Source organism: Pleurodeles waltl, chromosome 4_1 (assembly GCF_031143425.1).
Source record: "Pleurodeles waltl isolate 20211129_DDA chromosome 4_1, aPleWal1.hap1.20221129, whole genome shotgun sequence".
NCBI classification, from domain to species: Eukaryota; Metazoa; Chordata; class Amphibia; order Caudata; family Salamandridae; genus Pleurodeles; species Pleurodeles waltl.
This window is the reverse complement of record NC_090442.1, coordinates 10,939,601-10,950,360: the sequence shown is the minus strand read 5'-3', so window position 1 is coordinate 10,950,360 and position 10,760 is coordinate 10,939,601. Positions and strand designations below refer to the sequence as shown.

At 54.6% G+C, this 10,760-nt stretch overlaps 1 long non-coding RNA gene across 1 annotated transcript in view; it reads left to right on the top strand.

Moving 5' to 3' along the window:
• The first annotated feature begins 820 nt into the window (after positions 1-820).
• Positions 821-10,760, top strand: part of LOC138287241 (uncharacterized) — a 38,716-nt gene continuing 28,776 nt past the window's right edge. Inside the window, exon 1 of the long non-coding RNA XR_011202177.1 lies at positions 821-915. This is a non-coding gene — a long non-coding RNA (uncharacterized lncRNA). The remainder of the gene's footprint in view (positions 916-10,760) is intronic.

Genomic DNA, 10,760 nt, shown 5'->3' with positions numbered 1-10,760 from the left:
TACTTCTAGGAGGAGGGCAGGAAGGAGGGGGATTATTAGGACAGGAGTGACGCGCCCCCGCTCCAGTGGTAGTAATATAGGACTCTGTGGTACCCGCGGCTCCTGCCTCCGCGCGGTCCTTGTTACCAGGGCCCGACTGAGACCCAAGAGCAGCCCTGGCAACAATGTTCAAACTAGCCCCACTCCATTCACCTCCTCGTGCAGTCTCTATCCATCCATCCTTCTGTCCATCCATCCATCCTTCCATGTATCCATCCACCCATCCTTCCATCCATCTGTCCAACCATCCACCCATCCTTCCATCCATCGGTCCATCTGTCCATCCATCCATCGGTCTATCTGTCCATCCATCCACCCATCCTTCCATCCATCCATCATTCCATCTATCAGTCAATCCATCCATCAGTCTGTCCATCCATCCATGTATCCATCCATCCCCTTCCCCCGATCTCTTTCTTTCTAACCTTCTCTCATCCCGCTTTTTCTCTCTCTACCATCTCTCACTTCCCTTCTCTCCTCCCTCTCTTCCCCTCTCCCGACTTTCTCAGTCCCTTCTTCCACTGTCTCTGTCCCCTTCTTTTCTCCCTCCCAACCCCCTCCCCATTCCGGGGCTGAAAGACGCAAAATGGATCCGGACATTTCTTTAATTTCCCTTATTCTGAATGATTAACACGTGCCCCATGTGTAGCGCCTAGTGTCTGGTGTGTGGTATTAAAGCGCCTCCTATCTGAGAGTCAGTCCTGCATCCGGCGCGTATGGGCAGGTCTAGGGGAGCAGCGTCTCTCTTCGGGGCCTGTGCATAGCGCCTCGAGGCGCTTTACGGGGTGTAACTAAATCTGGGCTCTTCTGTTCTTAATAAGAATCCTTCACTGAGAGATCCTGTGAGAAGTCAGTGCAGCACCAGGTGCAGAGGAGGTGAGGCCTGTCCAGGGGGTGCAGAGGAAGTGAGGCCTGTCCAGGGGGGTGCACAGGACAGGCTTGCCCAAGGGGTGCAGAAGAGGTGAGGCCTGTCCAGGGGGGTGCAGAGGAGGTAAGGCCTGTCCAGGGGGTGTAGAGGAGGTGAGGCATGTCCAGGGGGTCCAGGCGAGGTGAGCCCTGTCCAGGGGGTGCAGAGGAGGTGAGGCTTGTCCAGGGGGTGCAGAGGAGCTGAGGCCTGTCCAGGGGGGTGCAGGGGAGGTGAGGCCTGTCCAGGGGGTGCAGGGGAGGTGAGGCCTGTCCAGGGGGCCAGGCGAGTTGAGCCCTGTTCAGGGGGTGCAGAGAAGGTGAGGCTTGTCCAGGGGGGTGCAGATGGGCTGAGGCCTGTCCGTGGGGGTACAGGGGAGGTGAGCCCTGTCCAGGGAGTGCAGGGGATGTGAGGCTTGTCCAGGGGGTGCAGTTGAGGTGAGGGCTGACAAGGGGGTTCAGAGGAGGTGAGGTCTGTCCAGGGGGTGTACAGGAGGTGAGGCTTGTCCAGGGGGGTGCAGAGGAGGTGAGGCCTGTTCAGGGGAGTGCAGGGGAAGTGAGGCTTGTCCAGGGGGTGCAGAGGAGCTGAGGCCTGTCCAGGGGGGTCCAGGGGAGGTAAGGCCTGTCCAGGGGGTGCGGAGTGTAAAGTGTGAACGGAGAGCCATGCGGGCTCTCTGTGTTTCAGCAACGTGCTCGACGTGTCCGGGAGGGGCACGGAGCACCAGTCTATAAATAAAGAAAGGAACTGCGGTGACGCAGTTCTGAGTGTGGCAGCAACACTGAAGGTCCATGCGTGTTCATTAAGCGATGCGCTGCGCCACGTGTCTACAATGGCGACGAGCGGGATGCGAGACATCGCGCTGTAATTAAGTAATTATATAAAGGGGTATGAGCGCGGAAAGGACGTACCCGAAAAGCGGTCCAGTCGGACGTTGAAAGTATAAGAAATCCACGCGGTGCGGTGCCGGCCGCTGTAAGGAGCTAAAAGCCACTGCTGGAGCCCGATCGCCTAGTGGTGTGCCTTGCGTCGGCGGAGGGTGGTGCCTTGTGGTTTCCCGGTCGGGGAAACCCAAGAAGGTGAGCCCAGCCCCGCCCCCAGAAGAGGACCGTCACGTGGAGCGGATCGCTCCGTTGAGCGCCTTGCCTTCGGGCGTGTCCGTGCTGCAAGGGTAGCAGCTGAAATTGACGACGTGTGCTTTCTCAGCCGAGCGCTTTGTTTATGAGCGTCTCGGGGCTGAGAAAGCTGAAATTGACACGCGTTTTCCCCGAGGCTGGGAATCATTTAAAAAATAAAAAAAAGAAGAGGAAGGCGTGTCGGAAGGAAATTGACAACGCCAGAGTGAAGGAGGGGGTGAAACTGGCAGGTGGACCCCCAGGAAATTTTTTTTTTTTAAAAAGGAAAAAAGGGTTGAATAAAAAGAGAAGAAAAAAAAAATTAATAAGAAAATAGTAAAAAAAAAGAAGAAAAAAAAATATTATTAACCCTTGCAACACACTAGAGTGAGGGAGTGTGAAAATGAGTGCCCCACCACAAGACAATGCTAACAATGCCAATCCTCCTCAACCACCAGGGAATCCTCAACTCCCAGCACAACTAAATAATAGTATTCACTCCTCGATTACCTCCTTACCACCGTTTAGCCAACTGATTGACCCGGCCACAGCTGCGCCAAGGTGGCGTCTGTGGATAAATCGCCTAGAAAACTATTTTTGCGCTACCCGAGAGACGGATGGAGCAGTGCGTAGGTCTGTGATGCTGCTGATGGGCGGAGATGAGCTACAGGAGCTTTTTGATTCTCTCACTGATACAGGGGACAAGTCTGATTTTGACGCAGCGGTAACTGCTTTGAACAGGCATTTTGATCCTCAACTTAACTCGGATTACGAACGTTTTAAACTGAGACAGGCGCAACAGACCGAAGTCGAGTCAATGGATATGTTTTACGCCAGATTGAGAAAACTGGTGAGTTCGTGCATGGGTCTCAACCAACAAGAAGAGATCCGAGCACAGATCATTCAAGGATGTCGGTCTAATGCTTTGAGAAAGCTTATTCTTCGGCAACAGGGCATGTCCCTTGATGAGATTCTGATTCTGGCGAGGTCACATGAACTATCGGCAGTACGAGCAGATGCGATGGCGGCTGTGAGAGGTCAGTCATTGGCTGCTGCGTCATCGACTCGCATAGTTCAAGTCAAAGAGGAACAAGTGGATGCCGTCCAGACACGACAGGCAACACCTCGTAAGCTGAACCCTGCTAAACCCAGTGATAGAGCCTGCGGAAGCTGTGGCTATGAACATCGACCGAATGCGGGGTGTGCGGCAAAAGGGCAGTCATGTAACCGCTGTAGGAAACCAAACCATTTCGCTAAAATGTGCAGGTCTAGGAGAAATAAGCCAGGAGAACAGAAAGGAAGAGACACGAAAGTCAGAGCTGTATCCAAAAGTGCGGAGGAAGTAAGGGACCAGGCGACAGCAAGTGGTCCAGTCTTTGAGGAGGATGAAGAAGAGGACATTTTTGTAATATCCTTTACGGGAGGAAAACCAGGAAAAAAGAGACCCCCGCCCATGAGTGACGTTCACGTCAATGGCACGCTGGTTTCTGTACTCATTGACACAGGAGCGTCTGTCAATGTCATGGACGAAACCCTTTTCAAAAAATTAGTACCTGCCCCGCCACTTACCTTGACAGCTACCAAAATATATAATTACGGGGGTAGAGATCCCCTCCCCCTCAAAGGAACCGTAGAAGTGGCTGTAAGCAGTGGAGACAGATCAACAGAGGCAAAGTTCTACGTCGTGGCCGGGGATCGTGGCACCTTGCTAGGATGTCACACGGCTGAAGAGTTAGAGTTAGTATTCTTTGCGCGTCAAATATATGACACTCAAGTGGAACGCCTTCTCCATGAATTCCCGCAGCTGTTCGAGGGACTAGGATGTTTGAAAGGAAAACGCATCAAGTTGCACATAGACCACAATGTGGTTCCTGTGGCCTTACGACATCGTCGGGTGCCTTTTCATCTACGGACGGTTGTTGAGAAAGAGTTGCAGTCGTTGGAAGAACAAGGAGTCATTGAAAAAGTGGATGGGCCTACGCCATGGGTGTCACCGTTGGTGATCACACCGAAACCTAAACCGCCGGGAGCGATTCATCTATGTGTGGACATGCGCCTGCCGAATAAGGCTATCAGGAGAGAGAGGCACATAACCCCTACTATGGATGACATCATTGCAGACCTGAATGGGGCCCAGTGGTTCTTAAAGTTGGATCTTAATGCGGGGTATCATCAGTTGGAGCTGGACCCCGGAAGCAGGAACATTACTACCTTCTCGACACATGTGGGGCTAAGAAGGTACAAGAGACTGAGTTTTGGAGTGTCGTCAGCCGCCGAAGTATTTCAGAATGCGATTCGAGAAACGTTGTCCGGATTACCGAGGGTAATCAACTTAAGTGATGATATTTTGATATACTCTAAGACTAGAGAAGAGCATCATCGTCATCTAAGGGCGACATTGAAAAGATTGACTGAAGCAGGGCTAACACTTCATAAGAAGAAATGTGCCTTCTATCAAAACTCGGTAGAGTTTTTCGGATATGTGTTTTCAAAAGATGGTCTGCAAGTGGACCCACGGAAGGCTGAAGCGATCCGTCAAGCCCCTGTTCCGCAAAATCCAACGGAAGTTCGTAGTTTTCTAGGAATGGCCACATATTGCGGAAGGTTTATACCACAGCTTGCCACCATGTCTGAACCTCTTCGACAACTCACGAAAGGGCAGCACCATTGGGACTGGACTCCAGATGTGCAACAGGCCTTTATGGATATTAAAAATGCCTTGCTGGATAAAGCGACTATGGCTTATTTTAACCCAGGTAGGAAAACTGAAGTGGTGGTGGATGCAAGCCCCGTTGGGCTTGGAGCTGTGCTCTTACAGGAACAGAGGCATCAAGAGTGGATCCCTGTTGCATACCCCAGTCGGGCGTTGTCGGCGGTTGAAACCCGCTATGCGCAGATCGAGCGTGAGGCTCTAGCCATTCGATGGGCGTGCCGCCATTTCCACCTGTATTTGTATGGTCACGAGTTTCAAGTAGTGACTGACCACAAGCCTTTGGTCCCCTTGTTTACGGGTAGTCCGCGTCTTGCACCTCCGAGAATTGAACGATGGACTGTCCTACTTCAACCTTATAGATTCACGGTTGTATATCGGCCTGGTGAGAATAATCCTGCAGATTATCTGTCTCGACACCCGTCTCCAAAGGTGTTTGATGTTCATCAAGAACAGGATGAAGAAAATACTGAAGTTTTTGTTAGCATGGTTGTGCAGTCGGCATGTCCTAATGCTCTTCTCGTAACTGACATTGTGAACGCTACCCAGGAAGATGCGATGTTGAGTAACGTCAAAGAGGCGTTAAGTCACAAAAGGTGGAAATATTTTCTAGAGAAAACCCACACGTCCTGCCCTGATCAAAAAGTGGCTATGCAGAGTATCTGGAAGGTGCGTGATGAGCTATCTACTGATTGTGATGGGTTGGTTCTGCGAGGAAGGCGAATTGTGCTTCCACAATGTCTCTGGTCAAGGGTGATCGAGTTGGCTCATCAAGGGCACCAAGGGGCTGCTAAAACCAAAGCAAGGTTACGGGCTAAAGTCTGGTTCCCGGGTATGGATACTCAGGTTGATGAAATGATAGGGAGATGTCATTCTTGCATCATTACGTCAATAGAGCCCCCGAGTTGCCCAGTGGTAACTGAACCGGCCACTCTGAAACCCTGGGCTAAAGTGAGCATGGACTTTGGGAGTTTCCCAGATGGGAGATTGACTGTGGTTTTAATTGATTCTTATACCAAAGTCCCTGTGGTGGAAGTTGTGGCGTCAACGTCGTTTGAAAATGTAAGGCCAATTCTACAAAAGACATTTGCTTTGTTTGGTTTGCCTGATGAAGTCCGAACTGATAATGGTCCTCCTTTCCATGGACAAGAGTTTAGGTCATACCTTGACGGTCTGGCAATTCGTCATCGTAAGATAATGCCTTACTGGCCTCAGGCAAATGGGGATGTGGAAAGGTTCATGCGAACTTTGAACAGGGCTCTCAGGATTGGAGTGGAGCAAAATGAAAATAGTGAACAATGTCTGTATCAATTTTTAAGTGCTTACCGTCAAATGCCTCATAGCACCACTGGTTGTGCTCCCTCCTCTTTGATGTTCAAAGTGTCTCCACATGATTGTATTCCATCCGGTACTAAATGGAAACCTCCCGTATTGGATGTAAAGGCCACTCAAAGCAGGCGAGAAGCCACTAACCAGAGGGCGAGTGTCCAATGACGAGCGAAGTATCGAGGATTCCAAGAAGGAGATCGAGTGGTAGTGAGATGTCGGCGAGGAGGAGGGAAGTTCCGAACGCCGTTTGAGCCTGATGTATGGGAAGTGATTGGCATAAAAGGATCAATGATAACGGCAGCAAGAGGGAGACAAAGAGTAACACGAAACGTATCACATTTTAAGAGGGCTGGTCTGAGAGAGTCGACCAGTGAAGATGGAGAGATAGAGGACATTTCCTATGATTCACCAATACTGGCTGAAGAAAGGAAGGATGTTACAGAGCCAACGAGGATCGAACAAACCAGGCCTGGTTGTGTTTTTGAACATGGAAGTGGTAGCACGAGAAGTGCGAGATATAACTTACACCCTAATCCTGTGCCGAGCAGTCAGCTAAAAGACTTTGGGGGTGATTTGGGCCAGGGTCGGCAGGAGCACCGCCAACAGGCTGGCGGTGCCCCGCAGGGCATTCTGACCGCGGCGGTTTGGCCGCGGTCAGAACAGGAAAACCGGCGGTCTCCCGCCGGTTTTCCGCTGCCCTCATGAATCCTCCATGGCGGCGCAGCTCGCTGCGCCGCCATGGGGATTCAGACACCCCATACCGCCATCCTGTTCCTGGCGGTTCGCCCGCCAGGAACAGGATGGCGGTATGGGGTGTCGTGGGGCCCCTGGGGGCCCCTGCAGTGCCCATGCCAATGGCATGGGCACTGCAGGGGCCCCCGTAAGAGGGCCCCACAAAGAATTTCAGTGTCTGCTTAGCAGACACTGAAATTCGCGACGGGTGCAACTGCACCCGTCGCACCTTCCCACTCAGCCGGCTCCATTCGGAGCCGGCTTCCTCGTGGGAAGGGGGTTTCCCGCTGGGCTGGCGGGCGGCCTTCTGGCGGTCGCCCGCCAGCCCAGCGGGAAACACAGAATAACCACAGCGGTCTTCTGACTGCGGTGCGGTATTCTGGAGGGGGGAACTCTGGCGGGCGGCCTCCACCGCCCGCCAGAGTTAGAATGACCCCCCTTGTTTGTTGAATAGTTTGTTTGGAAAGTAAGTGTCGGCGTCGTCTGGAGTGTAAGCACACTGTGAGAAGAACGATGTGAACAGTGTGCAACGACCCCCAGCCGTCTAAAAGGGACTCTGTGAGCGACACTAGGGTTCAGGGTGTTAAGAAACAAATTTGTGGTATTTTCAGTTATTTGTTATCGAAGAGAGAGTTATTTCAATTTTATATTGAAGCTTTTCATATGAAAATGTTTTTTATCATCTGTTTAAGTTCATTTGGTTAATCCCTGTCCATGTGGAGTAAAACATGGGGGAGATGTAAAGTGTGAACGGAGAGCCATGCGGGCTCTCCGTGTTTCAGCAATGTGCTCGACGTGTCCGGGAGGGGCACGGAGCACCAGTCTATAAATAAAGAAAGGAACTGCGGTGACGCAGTTCCGAGTGTGGCAGCAACACTGAAGGTCCATGCGTGTTCATTAAGCGATGCGCTGCGCCACGTGTCTACACGGAGGAGGTGAGGCTTGTCCAGGGGGGTGGAGGGGAGGTGAGGCCAGTCCAGGGGTCCAGGTGAGGTGAGCCCTGTTCAGGGGGTGCAGAGAAGGTGAGGCTTGTCCAGGGGGATGCGGATGGGCTGAGGCCTGTCCGGGGGGGTGCAGGGGAGGTGAGCCCTGTCCAGAAGGGGTCCAGGGGAGGTGAGGCTTGTCCAGGGGGTGCAGAGGAGGTGAGGCCTGTCCAGGGGGTGCAGGGGAGGTGAGGCCTGTCCGGGGACGCAGAGGAGATGAGGCCTGTACGGGCGTGCAGAGGAGGTGAGGCCTGTCTATAGGGGTGCAGAGGTGGTCAGGCTTGCGCAGGGGTGCAGAGGAGGTGAGGCCTGTCCCGGGGTGCGGAGGAGGTGAGGTCTGTCCATGGGTGTGCAGCGGAGGTGAGGCCTGTCCAGTGAGTGTACAGGCAGTGAGGCCTGTCCAGCGGGGTGCAGAGGAATTAAGGCTTATCCAGGGGGGTGCAGAGGAAGCGAGGTCTGTCTAGAGGGGTCCAGAGGAGGTGAGGCCTGTCTGTCCAGAGGAGGTAGGACCTGTCCAGGGGGTGCAAAGGAGATGAGGTCTGATAAGGCAGTGCAGAGGAGGTGAGGTCTGTCCAGGGGGTGTACAGGAGCTGAGGCCTGTCTAGGGGAGTGCAGGGGAGGTGAGGCATGTCCAGGGGTGCAGTTGAGGTGAGGGCTGACAAGGGGGTTCAGAGGAGGTGAGGTCTGTCCAGGGGGTGTACAGGAGGTGAGGCCTGTCCAGGGGGGTGCAGAGGAGGTGAGGCCTGTTCAGGGGAGTGCAGGGGAAGTGAGGCTTGTCCAGGGGGTGCAGAGGAGCTGAGGCCTGTCCAGGGGGGTCCAGGGGAGGTGAGGCCTGTCCAGGGGGTGCAGAGGAGGTGAGGCTTGTCCAGGGGGGTGCAGGGGAGGGGAGCCCTGTTCAGGGGGTGCAGAGAAGGTGAGGCTTGTCCAGGGGGGTGCAGATGGGCTGAGGCCTGTCCGGGGGGGGGTGCAGGGGAGGTGAGCCCTGTCCAGGGAGTGCAGGGGAGGTGAGGCTTGTCCAGGGGGTGCAGAGGAGCTGAGGCCTGTCCAGAAGGGGTCCAGGGGAGTTGAGGCCTGTCCGGGGTGCAGAGGAGATGAGGCCTGTACGGGCGAGCAGAGGAGGTGAGGCCTGTCTATAGGGGTGCAGAGGTGGTCAGGCCTGCGCAGGGGTGCAGAGGAGGTGAGGCTGTCCCGGGGTGCGGAGGAGGTGAGGTCTGTCCATGGGTGTGCAGCGGAGGTGAGGCCTGTCCAGTGAGTGTACAGGCAGTGAGGCCTGTCCAGCGGGGTGCAGAGGAATTAAGGCTTATCCAGGGGGGTGCAGAGGAAGCGAGGCCTGTCTAGAGGGGTCCAGAGGAGGTGAGGCCTGTCTGTCCAGAGGAGGTAGGACCTGTCCAGGGGGTGCAAAGGAGATGAGGTCTGATAAGGCAGTGCAGAGGAGGTGAGGTCTGTCCAGGGGTTGTGCAGGAGCTGAGGCCTGTCTAGGGGAGTGCAGGGGAAGTGAGGCATGTCCAGGGGTGCAGTTGAGGTGAGGGCTGACAAGGGGGTTCAGAGGAGGTGAGGTCTGTCCAGGGGGCGTACAGGAGGTGAGGCCTGTTCAGGGGAGTGCAGGGGAGGTGAGCCCTGTCCAGGGGGTGCACAGGAGGTGAGGCCTGTCCTGAGGGGTCCAGAGGAGGTGAGGCCTATCCAGAGGATGTTGGGCCTGTCCAGGGGGTGCAAAGGAGATGCCTGTCCAGGGGGGTGCAGGGAATGTGAGGTCAGTCCAGGGGGTGCAGAGGAGGTGAGGCCTGTCCAGGGGTGCAGAGGACATAAGGCTTGTCAATGGGGCGCGGAGGAGGTGAGGGCTGTCCAGGGGAGGGGGTTGGGGGGGCACAAGTGGTGAGGCCTGTCCGGGGAGGGGGGGGCTCTGAGGTGGTAAGGTCTGTCCAGGGGGTGCAGAGACGGTGAGGCCTGTCTGGGGGTGCAGAGGAGGAGTGGCCTTCCTGGGGGGGGGGGGGCGTACAGACAGGCTTGTCCAGAGAAGTGCAGAGGAGGTGAGGCCTGTCCTGTCAAGGGGGCACAGAGAAGGTGAGGCCTGTCCTGTCCGGGAGTGCAGAGGAGGTGGGACCTGTCTACTGGGGGGTGCGGCAGAGATGAGGCCTGTCTAGATGGGGAGCAGAGGAGGTGAGGCCTATGCAGGAGTGGTGCAGAGGTGGTGAGGCCTGTCAAGGAGAGGGGAGTGCAGAGGAGGTGAAGCCTGTCCAGGTACCGGGGCTGAAAGATGCAAAATGGATCTGGACATTTCTGTCATTTACATATTCTGAGTGATTAGTATGTGTCTGGTTGTAGCGTCTAGATTAGATGGGTGGTATTAAAGCGCCTCGAGCCACAGTCCTGCATCTGGCACCTCTGGGCAGGTCCAGGGGAGCAGTGGCTTTGATCCGGGCCTGTGAATAACACCTCTGGAGTTAGAGGCGCAGTATGGGGTGTAATTACCTCCTTCTTATGAGGGTCCTGCACTGACTCCTGACCTGCTTAGATGCTATGAGCGTCCTGCATTGACCCTTGACCTGCTTTGATGCTATGAGGGTCCTGCACTGACTCCTGACCTGCTTTGATGCTATGAGGGTCCTGCATTGGCCTTGACCTGCTTTGATGCTATGAGGGTCCTGCATTGGCCCTTGACCTGCTTTGATGCTATGAGGATCATGCATTGACCTCTGACCTGCTTTGATGCAATGAGGGTCATGCATTGACCCCTGACCTGCTTTAAGGCTATGAGAGTCCTGCATTGACCCCTGGCCTCCTTTGGTGCTATGAGGGTCCTGCATTGACCCTTGACCTGCTTTGATGCTATGTGGGTCCTGCATTGACCCATGCCCTGCTTTGATGCTATGTGGGTCCTGCATTGACCCTTGACCTGCTTTGATGCTATGTGGGTCCTGCATTGACCACTGACCCTCTTTGATGCTATGTGG